Here is a 14,016-nt window from a genome sequence, read left to right on the forward strand (position 1 = left end):
ATCAGCTTTCTGACTTGAATGACTTTTTCATAGCATGAAATTGCAGGGCACACCTTGTTGGGAGTATTTCCAGAGAGTCAAGGTCCACAGACCTTGTCACGTTTACAGATCATGTTCTAGCTCCCTCATTTAGCAAGCGAGGAGCTGTGAGTCCAGAGGCTCAATGATGTGCCGAAGGTCACGTTTTTGTTTGCAAAAGGAAAATGATGGCCTCCCACCGGGCTCTCTTTTTTTGTGTTTCCATTGGGATCATTATCTCACTACCATGTGTTTCACATCTTGCATCCCCCATGAGATTATGTCCCTGGGAGTGACAGGAACCACTTGCTCTGTGCCAGCCTCGTCCACATCATTTATGACCCTCACCACAATCCCACAAGGCTGGTATTATGAGTCCCTTTTTACAGGGATTAACAGGCTAAGTAACTTGACAAAGATCACGTTAGCCAAGACGTGATAGAGTTGGAATCCAACCCAGATCTGTCTGCCCCAAAGCCCAGGGTCTGTCCCCTACAGCAAATGGCTCTGCTCCTTCCTGTCCATTCTCCTTTTATCCTCAGCACCAGACATCCAGCCTGGCCTATGGTGTACTCCTAGTGCATGTTTGTTGACTGAATGAATGAGCACTTGGAGAAAGAGAGATCAGCAGCTCTCCCAGGTACTTACTGGACATGTGATAATATGCAAACCCCCAAATCCCCATAGAATGGGGACATGGATGTTTCACTGGCCTGAAAGAAAGAGAAGCCATCAGATGCTCTATTGAAATCCTTCCTAGAAAGTAGATTGAAATCCAGATGCTCAACTGTGAGTTGTTCTGGAAGAGCTAAGAGTACTTAGCCCATCTAAGGGGAATGACACTGCTACAGGGACGGGCAACTGGACGGCTTCTCCTTCTCCCTGAAAGAAATATAACTGAAGGGAAAAGCAATCCGTGTTGGAGTCTCCAGGTGATGTGTGTTAGGGAATATTAATCAACACATGCCCCAACAGCTAAGATGGCTAAACGATGCATTGATCTCCGTGACCTAAAGTCTTTTCTTACATGATCAGGGACAACTCTGAAATCTAATCTTAAAGCTCTGTGTAGAAGGTCCTGGTATTTATTGACAGTCCAACGTCATTAAGTAACCATCATCAACAGTAAAGATGACTCATGCGAAGAGACTGACCCTCTAGAAAAGAAAAAGACAAACGCACATAAACACAAAACAGAAAACGGACTCCAGACATAGAATACAGACTTGTGGTTGCCAGTGGGGCGGGGGGTGGGAAGGGACAGACAGGGAGTTCAAAATGTGTAGATACTGACAGACATACGCAGAATACATAAACAAGATTATACGGTACAGCACAGGGAAATATACACAAGATCCTGTGGTAGCTCACAGTGAAAAAAATGTGACAGTGAATGTATGTAAGCTCATGTATGACTGAAAAATTGTGCTCTATGCTGGAAAGTGACACAACATTGTAAACTGACTATAACTCAATAAAATGAAAACTTAAAAAAAAAGAGCCTCTAAACGAAGAGACAAAGACACAAACAGGACACTTAGTGGGCGCAGAGGAGAAGGGGGAGTTTGGGGTTTAAAGTTAAGAGTCATACAATGGTTAAGTGTTGGTATAGATTATACTTCCCGCTCTGCATGAAAACACAGGACTACATCAAAGCTACTTAAAAGAGCTGCAGCCATCGTCTCCCTATGATTCTGCAAAGATTGTACTGTTTCTAAAATGTGTCTGTTACAAGCAGAGAGAGAGACTAACAGGTCTGAGTCAGCTGGTTTTTATCAGCAATACACCACATTTCATCCAGATAAGCCTTTATTAGTTAAGAAAAATTAGCTTCTGAACTCAGCTACCACTGGGAGGTGGTTGAGGTTTTGTCTAGGAGATAGAATGTATCAAAGAGAGTCAGAGAGGCAATGTCTCCAATTCACTGGACTGAGATCACTCATACAGTCACTGAACATTTTTCTATCCCTTGGCATTCAAGGCAATGAATTAGACAGGTAACTGGTAGTGGTTTGTCAGAACCAGTTTATACTGGCTCAGAAGAGCCCATCATTAAATGTGCAGGAATTTTGCAAGCCAATTATCAAAGTCATTATTAAAAACTAAATTATATAAATCTATAATTAAATAAATTATAATGAAACAATGGCAATAAATCTCAGAACATCACTTTCTCATTCTTTTACAATGTTTTACTCTTTTTCAACCTCTTCAGTTTATTTTCATCTGTTGTGTCTTTATGGTGGAAACACATAATGACAGTACCCCCTTCCCATTTTTAAGTGTAACGAATCACATTGGTAACCTGAAATTGGCCATGAGGGAGTATTTAAACCATGGAAATCACCAAACGCTCCAGATCAAGGCTTGATTTTTTTGTTGACTGTCTAGACTCAAGAAAGTCAGAGAAAATACTATACAGCAGATTAAACTTTAAAAATGTCTTGGGTCTACAGCCATTACGTGTGACAAGCAAAAATACTGAAGCTACATTCTTTCGGCATTTGAAAACAAATATGTGATTCAGCAAAGAAGCTGCTCATGTCCTTAAAGGAAATTTCAACACATGTTACTCACGAACACAAATGAAAACGTCGACCAACATACAAGTTGTATCTCCTCTTGTGCATCCATTGCAACAAGAGGTTGGCCAGAGATGAAAGAACATCACAAAAATCAGTCAAAGCATTCTGTGAGAATCAAATGGCTGTGTGGAATTTACAAGGCAGAGTATTGCACATTCCATTATCATTTATAAATTGTGTGCTATGTATCCTTTATATCCTTAAAACGTATAATAAACTTATGTATGTGTATATGCATACATTTTCCCCAGAGATCCAGCCGTTAAATGTTCACAACCCTGGCACTGGGCCCCTGTTCTCATCCTTAAAGAGGTTATCATCTGGTGGGACTTGGGCAAGACCCCTGTGGTGCAGGCGCCGGGGTGGTGAGAACGGTCAGAAAGGAACTCAGTCTCTCAGGAGTCCTGAAGAAGGAAAAGCAGGGGCTTTTGTCAGCCAGGGACTCCTGAAAGGTTAGTTTTCAAGTTCTATGGAAAATCACCTGGCTCTTCAGACTGACGAGAGCTTGTGGAAATGAACACGGAGTTGGGCAGAGACGGGCTATACTCACACAAGGTATTTGAAATGGTATTTTTCAGTGATTGAATAAGGAAGTTAATTTATTTTTGTTGATAAGGTTGAAAATAGTCTCTCTCTTTTGTCTTGTGTGTATGTGGTTTGGTTTTTTGGGTTTTCTTTTTTTTTTCTTTTTTTTTTGGTGACAGCCATTAATTCTCAGTCATTTAATTTATTCTTTATTCTTATTTTTTACTGACGTGTTGTCAATTTACAATGTTAGTTTCAAGTGTACAGCAAAGTGACTAAGTTATATATACATATATTTTTTTCAGTTTCTTTTCCATTGTGGCTCATTACAAGAGATTGAATATAGTTCCCTGTGCTGTACAGCAGGTCCTTGTTTATCTATTTTATACATAGTAATGTGTATCTATTAATCCTAAACTCCTAATCTATCCCTCTCCCCACCTTTCCCCTCTGGTAACCACAGTTTGTTTTCTATGTCCGTGAGTCTATTTCTGGTTTATAAATAAAATTCATTTTTTTTGGCAGACTTCACATATAAGTGACATCATATGGTCTTTCTCTGCCTGACTTACTTCACTTAGTATGATCACCTCTAGGTCCATCCATGTTACTGCAAACAGCATTATTTCATTCATTTTTATGGCTGAGTAATATTCCATTGTATACATATACCACATCATCTTTATCCAGAAAATAGATTTTCTCTTGTTTATAAAGTGGAAACAGCTGGAGTGTTAACGTCCGTCTGCTTGGTGTTGGCCTTGGTGTGATTGATGTCAGCTTCAGCTGACCACATCTCCTAGGCGCTTGGCTGGGCACCACATTCCTGCTTCTCCTGGCTTCTTTTTGAGATCCTACGGCCTCATCTCTCTACCAGCTTTCCCAAGGGGAGATTTTCTGATAAGTCACTTTCACACTAATCCTCAGAGAAACCCCACATAAGACGATGGCCGTGTTTCATATCACGTGGTCCTCACCCACTCCAGTGCTCCTGGCCACAGCTGACTGGACCTCAGGTGGGCTCCCAGGTGGCCCCACTCTAGTCTGGCCCGTAGACTGAGGTGACCGTCCCACAGCTGTCTAAGCAGATTCACCCTCTTAGGAAGTTTGATCTTGAGTCACACAGAGAGTAGCCAAGTCATCACATTTGCAATTGCAAACCTTGAGTCAGGAATCATAGGCTCAGCCTGGCAGGGAGCAACCAGACACCCTGCCGCTGGCACCCTCGTGCCTCCTCTGTGACTGTCCAGTTTCCAAACGTTCTCCCATTTCCATCAGATTTCTTATTTCTACACATCTCCTTCCTAGAAGCCTCATTACTCTGGGTGATCAGATGTTTCTGCTTCTCAGCGCCTGAAACACAGGCTAGAAACCACCCCCTTGGTGGACTCACTTTTCCGGCCACTTGTCAGATTCTCCAGGAAAAGGGAAATTCTTCAGGGAAACTATCAAGGAGGCCGTAATGATTCAAGCAGTAGCAACGTGAAGTCAAGTTAGTATTCAGATTTTCCTTCCTCAGCTTACCAGGCGGGGGTAAGTGCAACTCGGGGAAGAGAGAGAGCGGGCAGAAAGACCGAGAGAGGCTGTAAGCCGGGTGTTGCGCGCTTCGGCTTGGAGGTGCTTTTCAGTCCTTGGATGCCTTTTGCTCCAGAAAGCACGTTCGTGCTAGTGACCAATGAAAACTGTGGCACGCTCTCCAGGCTTGCCCCAGGTCTGCCTGCTGACTAGATCCAAAAGGGACGTCTGACCCCGCCCGGCTACCGGGGTCCAAAAAGAGGCGGTGGCTTAGGACAGGCATCTTGGTTCAGAATCGGAGGTTGAGTGATCCTTGGGGTCACAGGTCAGGTAGAGGGTGGGGAGGTGACGAACCAAACCACCACTGTCCATACTGGAGATGGAAGCCCAGAATTTTCCAGGCTCCAGCAGACAGACAGAATCTGGGCTCGTCTGGAATCAGCATCATCCCCTCCGCGCCCACCCCACGCTTCTCTGGAATGCTCGTAAAAATCCTTAGGGCTCCGCTCAGGCCAATGATTAACTCACCAGAGTCACAACACAGGGACATTGTTGCTCTGCTAGAACACTCCCAAGTGAAGAACAGGACACATCAGAGTTTCCCAGAGCGCTTTAAAAATGCAGATTTCAGGATCTCACCCCAAGAGGACTGGATTTAGTAAGTCTAGGGTGGGGCCCGGAAATCCAGGCAAACTTTATTACAAAGGAGGATTTGACTTGGATTGGACCCATGACAGACAAGAGATCTTACGTTTTGTTTAGCTGGTCCTTACTTTAATCTTTATTTTAAAATCTGGGGAATTTTAAAGTCAAAGAAGGCACCTACCCCTGTTTGAGATGGACGTCTGTGTACTGACACAATCTGCATTGGAATGGCCAATTCTTTGCTTGTAAGTGAGATTTTTTTAAATAGTTACTTATATTCCTCATTTAAATTAAGTTTAAAAAAATGTTGAAGTATCCAGGAGGAATCTTCACATCTCTCTCACCTGTCCTGTGAAGTACACGCTGTCTGGAAAGAGGTTTCAGGTAGCTGAACTGAAGTTAGGGGAATCACAGAAAGTGAAGTCTAGAAGGATCTGAATAGCGCCCCAATTCAGCCCCTTTATCAGATGAGGAAACTGAGGCCAACGAGTTTGATGAGCTTGCCCAACGTCACCCAAGTGGCTTGGGAGACCCGCCTCCAACACCCTTTGATGTCCCCCTGCACCCGGGGGCCTGGTGTGAGTGTTCTCGTTTCACTGGAGCTTCTTCCCTCGTCCTGTTCTGCAAACAGAGCTTCTGGCCCAGATGAGCAGGGATGGGCTTACCGTCTCGGAACGCGGCCCGCCTAGGGAGCTCTGCGCTCCCTCTGCCAGATGAGACGCTAGCTATGAACGATCCATCCGTCCATCACCGCCTCGAGGCTTCCCTAAAGAAGAGCCTTCAAGGTTAAATTTTTTTAAATTAAACAAAAGCAAATTTCATCATGTCTCAAGATATTTTCACGTCTTCCTCATTTACCTAAATCCCTGGATCCTGCTAACACGTGTCTGCTGAGAATATACACATCTGTCCATCCTCTCTCTGCTCCCCTCTCTCCATGTATACACACACACACACACACACTTGTCTATGTGCACACACATCTGTACAGAAGTGTGTGTGTGCATGTACATACACACATCTGTATGCTCTCTACTTCCCTGGAAATTATTTATTTTAATCCAAAGTGAGAGTCACCCACTCTGCACTGTGTTACTTCTTCTTATCTCATTCGACACAACTTTTGGATTGTCGTCCAACTGAAAGCAAAGGAGAGAAGCCAGTGAGCAGTGCTCTGATCCGCGGGCCATCTTGGGCCACCTCCCAGCCCCGGGGACAAGAGGTGTCGCTCAGAACTGCCTGGGTCGGTTCACATTCTGCGACCCCGCCATGTGAAGTCACGAGGGCTCCAAGCCCACGAAGTGTGTCGTCGCTGTGAACCCAAAAAAGGACTGTGTTTGACAAGCACCCAGCATCCATGACAGTGTGGGTCCCAGCGAGCCGCCTTCAGCAGCCGGTAGAGGCTGAGCCCGTTGCCTCCGGCCTCAGCCAACATCCTGTGTGTAGTCCAAACTGCCGCATGCACGCTTTCCTTTTCTCTGTGTGCCGCGATGTGGAGTGGGTGAGTGGCGCTGCCCTGGCCTCGCATCCACTAGGCACTTCTGCAGACCACGGTCAACTACTGCCGCCATGTCCCGCGCCTCCATCGGGGTCCCTGCCCCTGCCCTGGAGCTGCATGTTCCAGCCAGGAGAAGAGTGATGAGAGCTGTCCTTCTGTCTCAAGTGAGCCCGTGGCGTGTTGGAAAGAGCATGGGCTCAGCCATGAGACAGACCTGGACCTACTGGTCCAAGACAATGAACAAGTCACTCCAGCCTCACGGAGGCTCAGCTTCCTGCTCAGTAATGCTGGGGTACCAATACCGCCTCTGCAGCTTGTCAGGCAGGTTCGATGCGAACACAGGTGAGCCAACCCCTCCCTCCCCGCCCGCTCGGCTTGCCGTCGCTCCTGTGGACCCAGGGAGGGGCGCCTGGTGGGGGCTGGGAGCCCACACAGCCCCCGGCGGCTGGTTCCTCCGGGTGGGAGGGAAGCATCGCATTGTCTTGCCGCAGAACCACAGCAGGACGGGACTTAATCACACGTGGCTGAAATCCAGCCGCAGCCTTGGATGAGCTCATCATCCTTACAGAGAATGACCACGGGCTTCTTGAAAGGTGACAACTATATTTAAGTAACTAGACTGAAAGCAAAACAGAAGTGTTCTTCTCTCTCCTCTCAGCTGCAGGCAGACCGGCCCAGGACTAACTTAGATCAGGGTGGACTGGGAGTCCTGTGGCTAATTTTTCTTCCCCTGGTTCCACATCCCTAGAGTTCACGTGCGGAAACGGGCGGCCTGACTCCCACCACACGCTCTGGAATTCTAGCGCACCTGGTAGCGAGGTCTCTCTCTGCAGTGCCCACAGGAGCCAGGAAGAGAGTGCGAGGGGTGGAGGCGCAGGAAGTCGACGACACAGCTCTGAGGACTGTCGTCAGGTAGCAGCGCAGCGGGAAGGGCAGGCAAGGGTCTCAGCTGGGTCTGGGGCATCACCCAGGGTGCACTCAGCTCCCTCCATCAGCCCAGTGGAGACCAGAGGACTACTGGGCCACGACCAAGGGGCATGCGGGCCCGCCAGCGGTTTCAGCATCAATGTCCAGTCTCCAACCTCAGCGTGAATTCATTTCCACAACGTATCTGCCTGGAGGGCAGCAGGGTCTGGGAACCTCTTGGCTCCCCATCCCTTCCACAAACACTCTTTTCACTTTCCATAGTGTGTTGCCTTTGGGTGTAAAACATCTTAGGGTGCCAAACAGTGGGACTATTCCAAGACCTGGTAGTGGGTTCAGAAAGTGTCTCACTCTGATAATTAGGTCATGCATTCTTTTGCCAACCCAGCTGATTTCCAGCTGGTTTCCCACAACACTGAAGGAAGACCTAAACAGTTGTCCCTTCATCAAATAATTTTGGGTGGTAGATGATCTTGTTATTTTTGACATGTAACTCAGAAGGAGCTTCACTTTGAATGGGGCAGCACTGATCGAGGGTTACTCCATCCGGTCCTCTCTGATCTGTACAAACAAGGCTTCTCCACACCAACAGCTGGAAAAATGAGTCACTGGCACAGGACTGATGCTGAAACTACGTTTGGTTTTGCAGTGCTACATGCACAAATTACAGTAATCATCTATCTCATGGAGAGGTGCATTTCCGAGAAAATTTTGCTTTGAGGGTTTAATAGTAAGTTTATGTTGCTTAGCTCAGTAGATTGTTTGGCTAAAAATAACCACAAGATTTAAGAATGTGCTTTAAGATTTAAATATTAGAGAGTATTGAATGAATAATAGGTTTGGTAGAGATGCCCTAATCTCAGCTAGGTCCACCAGAAAGGGCTCAGGCCAGCGCAAGCCCTCACGGAAGTGGAAATTGGTGCCTTTTTACTTGACAGTCTATTCCACAATCATCACGCTTATACTGACCACCCTAAATTCACCTTCAATGGTTACTCTGCCAAATGAGGGAGGAACAGACTTTTAAAACTAGAAAGGATGTCAAATGACTTTACTTTCATTTCTGCCTCACTCTGGTATCAATGTTTTATTCCACAGGAAGTGAAAAGTCTCTATGCTTGAACGTTTTTTTCCGGGAAAAGTTCATCCCTGGCCTCTCCCTCTTGTTCCGCAAAGCAAAAGAGTATCAGAAATCTGAGGAAACTTTAAAATCACACTGTTCAATCTCATCTCTTTACAAACAAGGAAACCAAAGTGAAGCCCAGGGCGTTTGGGCGAGTTGCCAAAGTCATTCTGTTGGAAGGAGACTCTGAAACAGAACGCAGGTGCTCTGGCACCAACCTGGGCGGAGCACCTCCCAGCCCGAGTCAACACGGGGTTCGGGGGGCCCCTGTGAGCGTCACTCTGCCCAACTAACATCCTGAGACTTCCATTTACCTTTTTGCCCCTCTATTAAATATTTTGTTTCGTGGTTCCTTTGCTTTTTCCACTTCTGGTTTGGATTTCATACTTTTGAAAAGTGCTAGGTGGTTCCCCACACTGAGTCCCAGCGACACGTGCCCAGATGGACAAAAGGGACCCTTGTGGCTGGTGGAAGATGCTTCCCCCGAGGGCTGTTAGGTAAAGGGAACCTGTCATTTCCCGCATCCCACAGCCTCGCCAGCGCTTCCCGGGAGCGCAGGAGACCAAGGCTGTGTGCTGCCCTGAGAGCAGACCGTCTAAAGGAAACACTGGCAGTTTTGATCCCAACACCATGAAGAATCAACGCCCAGCCATGGGGCAGAGAGGGACACAGGCATCCTTTTGTTTGGCAGCAATTAGCACATTCCAGCAGAGCCAGCTCTGGGCAGGGGGCAGAGGGAGTCGCCACAAAATCGCCTTTGTCCAAACTCCCATAAAAAATTCCAGCCAGTGGGAGTGAACACAGACAGAGTCCAGAGAGTCAACCGTAGATGTCCCGGATCTTGGCTTTCACAGTGAAACTATTTCAGGAATTCGTGGGCCGTGGTCTATCCAAGGAGGAGGAGAGCAAATACCTCTTCAAGAGAAGTCGCTGCTTTCAAAAGAGCTCATTTCATGGCTGAGGGTTTGTTGCTCTGAAAACTCTAGAGCTCTCTAGAAAGCCAGGCAAGTGTGTTTGTAGGGCTGGCAGGTACCACCTTCACTCACCTCGTGCCCACACCCAGCTCCCTCGTGACCCATGGAAATATGTATTTGGCCATTGGATTCACAGTGGTCCTAAATAATCTTAAAACCATGCCACCTCCAATTACAGACACACACAGTAAAACTTGCTCACGAGGGAGGTACAATTATTCCCACTTCGGACCTGGGGGCAGTGATGGTCCGAGAGGTTAGCTGGTTGGACGGAGGTCAACTGACGGAGCTGGAATTTGCATCTCGATCCACCTGCCCTACCTGGAGATCAGATCCGCCACCCGGTAAGACGGCCTGCGCCGGAACCCGGCCTCGTGGATCGTAAGCTGTCAAACGAGCACAGCTCTGCGCCCTGCTCTCCCCAGCTTCACAGCGGTCGTGACGACGGTGCCTCTAACTGCTCCCGAGCACTGAGTGCTGGAGAGCATGGGGCGCTCAGAACGGCACCCGGCGCCGAGCAAGCAGGAAGCGGGCCTGTTTCAGCTGCACCAAGGCCCACAGAGGCAGGGACGGCCCGGGCGAGCAGGGTGTGCTCTGTGATTTTCCCAGCTTGGAGGGATTCGCACTGACGAGCATATTTTCAGTCTCATGTTGAGCTAATCACATACATTCAGAGGGGGCTGACTGGGAGACGCACCTGTTGGTAACCTGGACGTTCGCTAAGTGCAGATGCCTTAAGGGCTGGCCGCCACTGGGCAAGTGGAGAAGGTGGACAGGGCACAGCCTGGCGTCCCGGTGTCCGCCCTGGCTGGGACACCCTAGCCTTCCGTTTCTCCAAGAAGGCAGGATTCGTTCCATCAACTCCAGGGAGGGGGTGTGCTCAGACCTGAGAGGAAGGCATGGCGTCAAGGCCTGGGGCTGCCTCGCCCACTCACGGGGGGCCTCAATTTCTTTATCTGGGCAAATAACGAGAGGAAGTGAATCCACATCTACGTTTTCTTATCATTCTAGAAACATTCAATTCTGCAGCTTGATTTCTTTGTGAAAATTAACCATGGTTTGCCTCGAGGCCAGACTCCAGCCAAACGCCATAAAAATGAGCAAGTCCACTCTTCTGAAAGGTGCATGGTGATCTCAGCTGAATGGAACCAACTCTGAGCTGTCAGACAGGGAGCAGTAGGTGCAAACCCTTTGCAGAATAAGAATAAAGGACAACAACACAGATTTGGGCCCTTAGTAGGTGATAAAGTCACCTTCTTGCCTCGTACAGGACTTTTTTCTCAAGTGTTTCACCTCTGATGACTCATTTCCATTAGACTTTGGCATATAACTTAATTCTCATGAAGTTTGAACTTTTTATCGGTGGGAGGGTGGGATTAGGGTGTGGGTTTAATGCCTCCACTGAAAACCATCTCATGGGTCCATTCAGACCCACCTCAAATGATTCAGAATGCCCTCCCTGTCCTCTGCATAACAGCTGCCCCTCGCCGGTCACCGTGTCCCGGGGGTTGGCGAGAGCCTGACCCGACCCACGGCCCTGCGAGGGCGGGGGCTCCAAGCGGGTCCTAACGGGGGAGCTGCCTTCCCGTCCTGCGGGGGCGGCTGCACTGTGACGCGGCCGCCCCGAGTCCCAGCGCGGGAGCACACGGACAGCGGGCCCTCGCTGCTCCCGGCGGGCACGCTCCACAGGCTCGCCAAGGGCTCAGCGCGCCCTGAGCCGTCGCCCCTGGAGGAAACTCAGGGCTGGGCCACCGTGAGCCTTTGGTCACGATAGTTTCACCAAGCAATCAACACATAACCGCATTTTATGTGTGTTCCTGTTGGAAGACACTTTACTTCACACGCACTGCTGCTTCACTCAGCGCACGGCCAGCAGCGCCGCAACGCGGGCCCGCGAAGCGGACCCAACACGTGCGTTTCCTGCGTGAGACCCATCACGGCCCTCGCGGGCGCAGTGTCACTAGCCAGCATCTCAGCATTCTCCTTCAAAGCCATTTTAAACAGCAAAATCACGAGCAGAAAGCACAAAAACACAACAAGCCAGGCACTAAATGAGTGCACTGTGTGAAGGACACCTGTTGACGGACAAAGCCTCGGAACAGGGAGGCAGAAGTGGCTTTGTTCTTACCTCAGACTCCTCGTGTTTCTGTTTTTGTTTGGGGGTTCTGGAGGATTTTTTTTTTGCCCCCCTGTGCAGGTGAGAAAGCCCAGGACAGGGCGAGTGCTGCATCGGGGCCGGGGTAGGGGGTTACAAATACATTTTCACGAGTAGACAGATTCACCAACACAGAATCCACAAACAACAGGGACCTGCTGTGGTTTAAAAACTCAGGTTGCAAACAAGGAGGCAGAATACAATACAGGTTCACAGCCAGGTTTCTGAATCTGACCCTGTGGGTGCAGACCTGCCACCACCACACACCACATGGGCAAATTCTCCTGTGTATCTCAGCTCTGCCATCTGTGACATCGGGCTCACAAAAGTACCTCCTTCACAGGGTGGGTTTGAGGACTAACAGAGTTAAGAGTAGACAAAATTCTCAGAACAGCGTCTAACGTGTCATAAGTGCTTAATAATGGTCAGGATCCAGTTCCTGTTGGCTTTCTCACCCTCCCCCTGCCACCATCCCTGCTTCCCTGAGGGAGGAGAGAAAGGGGTGAAGCCCCAAACGGGGACCTGAAAGCGTGGAAGCAGCCCCACACTGTTAACGGTAACAGAGAACGATGGAATGAAACGCTGCAGCGTTCGTTCGGATGACAGCCACACACCCATGAGATTCTAGGCACTTTTGAGAACACTACCTTCTCTCTTTCATCATAACTTATTTCCCCAGGACTTTGACACACAATATTCTTTTTATGATCGTTAATATTCTGCTTGCTTGAAGAATAGGAGATCAGAATGAGGCTGATGTTGACACAGCGTGCAGCAACACCCACGGGGCCCAGAGTCAGAGGCGTGATTCACTGCGTCCCACGCAGCTGTTTAATCTCCAGATAAATCTTAGATAACACACATCTTTACGGTCTGGGCTGTGTAGCCAAAGGACTGCCCATTAAGTGACAGCTCATCTGAACCACCATCCCGTTTCCTTAGAGAATAAATAAACTTTCCAAGGTCGAACTTGCGAACTGAAATGTTGCAAATTCACGTAATGCTGCATCTCATCAGGAGAAAAAGAAGTGCAGCTATGAAATGTGACAAGACTGCAGTGGAGCAAGAGGAGACGAAGTAAGAAGGACTACAAGTGACACCGTTAATAGTAATTTCAAATATAAGCAGTAAAAATACATTACCTCCATTTTAAGTGCACCTTCATCTAGAAAACAGGATTATCGAAAGCATCAAAATAATGAAAGTTATCGTGAGCACCGTGTGTATTAACAGCTGAGTGGTCCCAGGGAAAAACAGAGGGCAAGACAGCTTGAAAGACCAGCCCCAGGATGACGGTGGAAGCTTGATTCAGCCCAGGAACGGGAAAGAGCAGCCATGTTCAACCAGAGCGTGCATTTTTATTGTTTGAAATGACATCATCAGAGCATCTAGGAAATGCAGATAAGTGAATCTGCCGTATCAGCTGTGGTTTGGGGGGGGTGAGGGGTGGTCCCGTGGCCCCCTGCTGGGGAGGATTCCGCGTACACTTAGTGCGAAGCAGCGTCAGCACACACGGTACGTAAACTGTGACTTCATCTGGCTTCTGTGATAAAGGGCTTTTCATGCACCAGCCCATGGATTCCTCACAAGCTCCAGTAATATTGCCATGTTATCGACGAAGAAACTTGTACCAGATCCATCGACTAACAAAGCTGGTGCCTAATAACTGTCCGTGGGGGTCGTCAAATGCGTTGTTGTCAGAACCTTCTAGCTGGGAGGCAGCACATTTGAATGTGACGGTTGTGGAGGGGGAGGGTGTAGCTCAGTGGTAAAGCGCATGCTTAGCGTACATGAGGTCCCGGGTTCAAGCCCCAGTATCTCCATTAAAAGAAAATGAATACATAAACCTAATTACCTCCCCCAACACACACACACACAACACCCAAAAAAATGAATGTAACAGTTCCTGCTTATAGCCTTAGCAGCCATGAGGCTGTGAGCATTTTTAAACCTCTCTTCACGCCTCTGTTCCCAAACCCGCCCAATAAAGGTAATAATAGTATCGTAGTACAGGCTTGTGATGATTGGCAGAGAAAATGCTGGATATTATTGCC

Source organism: Vicugna pacos, chromosome 16 (genome assembly GCF_048564905.1).
Source record: "Vicugna pacos chromosome 16, VicPac4, whole genome shotgun sequence".
NCBI lineage: Eukaryota > Metazoa > Chordata > Mammalia > Artiodactyla > Camelidae > Vicugna > Vicugna pacos.